The sequence below is a fragment of the Rhinopithecus bieti genome, unplaced genomic scaffold, assembly GCF_001698545.2.
Source record: "Rhinopithecus bieti isolate Rb0 unplaced genomic scaffold, ASM169854v2 scaffold_6513, whole genome shotgun sequence".
Lineage (NCBI taxonomy): Eukaryota > Metazoa > Chordata > Mammalia > Primates > Cercopithecidae > Rhinopithecus > Rhinopithecus bieti.
The window spans coordinates 1,370,124-1,373,144 of NW_016805931.1; positions in this window are offsets into that span (position 1 = coordinate 1,370,124).

The following is a 3,021-nucleotide window of genomic DNA, read 5'->3' on the forward strand; positions in this document are numbered from 1 at the left end:
CATCCTCCACATTATCTTCACTCCAGATGGCCGCAAAGCCTGGTGTCTACTTTCTTGTCCCCACCCCTCTGCTTGTTTAAATTTTACTCATGCTTTAAGGCTTTGTTTAGAAGAATGACAGCATTTACTGAGTGCTCAGTATGTGCCAGGCACTTATATACACTATCTTATTTAACCTTCATAATAGCCTTAGGAGGTAAGTAACTGTTACTATCCCCGTTTAAGAGGAGTGAAGCTGAGACTTAGAAAGCCACATAGCTAGTAAGTGGCAGCGTAACACTGCCATGCTGGTCTGATCTGAGGCCCTAGCCTCCCACCTCCGGCCCGTTCACTCACAAAGTTCTCCCCAACTTGCAGTGATTTCACTGCTAGGAATAGCCTTAGCACTTCTTATCACAAACCACGATGGTATTTGCTTGCAAATTGTTCTGTACTGTTCTTTGGCAGTTTAACTTCCTAGATTCTTCTCTTTCAACCTTGCTGTCCACTTCTAGAAAGCAAAGACTCTATTTGTAATGCTCAGTCATAATGCAGTTGTACAAATCCTACTGAGACCTTACAAACTAGAACAAGAAAATGGACTAATGAAAATGGAACTTTTTTTTTTTTTTTTTTTTTTTTTTAAGATGGAGTCTCCCTCTGTCGCCCAGCCTGGAGTGTAGTGGCGTGATCTCGGCTCACTGCAAGCTCTGCCTCCCGGGTTCACACCATTCTCCTGCCTCAGCCTCTTGAGTAGCTGGGACTATAGGTGCCCGCCACCACACCCGGCTAATTTTTTGTATATATTTTTTTTTTTTAGTAGAGATGGGGTTTCACCGTGTTAGCCAGGATGGTCTCAATCTCCTGACCTCGTGATCCACCTGCCTTGGCCTCCCAAAGTGCTGGAATTACAGGCGTGAGCCACCATGCCTGGCCCTAAAATGGAACCCTTTAAACTTCAGTCTGGAATTACACCACTGGCATATTGAGCTTTTGAAAAATCAAATATATGTGCACTAGAATAAGTGAAGAGAGGAAAAAAGCAACTTGTCTGCCATTGCTCTCCCTGGCTCATGACCCAAGGTATGCACCAGGAGACTGGCACCTGCCTTTGCTGGATGGGCTCTCCATTCCATGGGTTCAGAGTGCCTAAGTACCTGTCTCTGAGTGTGACTCTATTGCTTCAAGATGAATTTCTCTCTCTCTCCCTCTCTCTGTCTCTCTTTCTTTCTTGTCTCACTTTGTTGCTCAGTCTGGAGTGCAGAGTACAATCATGGCTTACTGCAGCCTCAACCTCCTGGGCTCAACTGATCCTTCCACCTCAGCCTCCTGAGCTGCTGGGACCACAGAGGCATGCCACCATGCCCGGCTAATTTTTTTATGTTTTGTAGAGATGGAGATCTTGCTATGTTGCTCAGGCTGGTCTGGAATTCCTGGTTTCATGTGATCTTCCTGACTCGGCCTCCCAAAGTGCCAAGATTACAGACGTGAGCCACCATGCCCTGCTTCTTTGTAAAAAATACAACATTGGCTGGCCAAGGTGGCTCATGCCTGTAATGCCAAAACTTTGGGAAGCCGAGGTGGGAGGATCACTTGAGCCTAGGAGTGCTAGACCAGCCTGGGCAATATAGTGAGACCCTGTTTCTACAAAAAAATTTTTAAAAATTAGCTGGGCATGGTAGTGCATTCTGGTTGTCCCAGCTTCCTTAGGAGGCTGAGGGACGAGGATGGCTTGAGTCCAGGAGTTTGAGGCTGTAGTGAGTTATGATCATGCCACTGCATTCCAGCCTGGGAGACAGAGTGAGACTCTGTCTCTAAAACAACAACAACAACAACAACAACAACGACACAGGGCAAGCAGGACATGGAACTAGGTTCATATGCTGGAAGAAACTCTGACTCTGTATCTTACTTTTAGGGAAATTAAAGGGATCTTAAAATTGAGCATACACATTTTCTACCTTTGAGACCTAACCCAATCTAAGGTGGCTGCATTGTACCTGAAGTTGAAGGATTGTCCCTAGCCAGAAAAACTTCAGATCCCTTTGGTTCACATTCCAACACTGGGAAAATAAACTTGAAAAGTATTTTTCTTAGCAAAGAAAGATCTGGGCATGAAATGAAGTTCATTTTGTTTTGTTTTTTTTCTTGATCATCAGTCTCCAGTGCCAATGTCTCAGTTGCAGACTAGCTGTAATTACATGTGTGGCCTCTCCTTAGGAGAAACAGCAACACACTCTCTGATGGATCAATTTGGCATAAACTGTGAAGTAAAAGGGATTCCATGCTGGGTGGAAGGTTGGACTAGAAGTTCTCCAAGTTTCCTTTCAAACCTCTCTGTGGTAGTGTTCCAACTGTTCTAAGGCCATTGTAAAAGGTCTTCTAAGTGATTTATGGCCTCTTTTTTCCTTTAACCAAGCACATTAGATGATCTCCAGATGTCTCTGCTATTCCTTTTGGAAGCGGTAGGGTCCTGGATCATTAGCTATGCTGTGGGGACCGTTGCCTGGGAACTGTGAGGACATATTTAACCTGCTGATCTTGAATGTCTCCAGTTCCTCACTGGTCTTGCCTGTCTCTTGTTAGGTCAAGGCACTCATAGGGAGTGGATTAGTTGCATTTAAGGAGAATTAAGTGTTGTTTGAAAAAATATCTGGACCCTGGGGCCCCAAGCAGGGGTAGAGATTTACTGTGGAGCTCTTTCCTGAAAGCAGAACAGGGATCTGGAACTCAAGGCCAGGGCCTTTGGTTTAGGAAAGCGGGGCACCAGGATGGGTGATAAGATTGGCTGGGGAGGGCTACCAGCCCCTGCCTTAAACTTTGGGCCTGCCAGACAGTCTCTGTGTCACTGTTAAGGCCATCTTCACCTTGTGGTGACCCAGTTTTGGCTTTTCTGAGAAAAGGCTTTGTTGAGGCTGGGCTTTGTTGAGGCTGGGCACGGTGGCTCACGCCTGTAATCCCAGCACTTTGGGAGGCTGAGGCGGGTGGATCACAAAGTCAGGAGATTGAGACCATCCTGGCTAACACTGTGAAACCCCATCT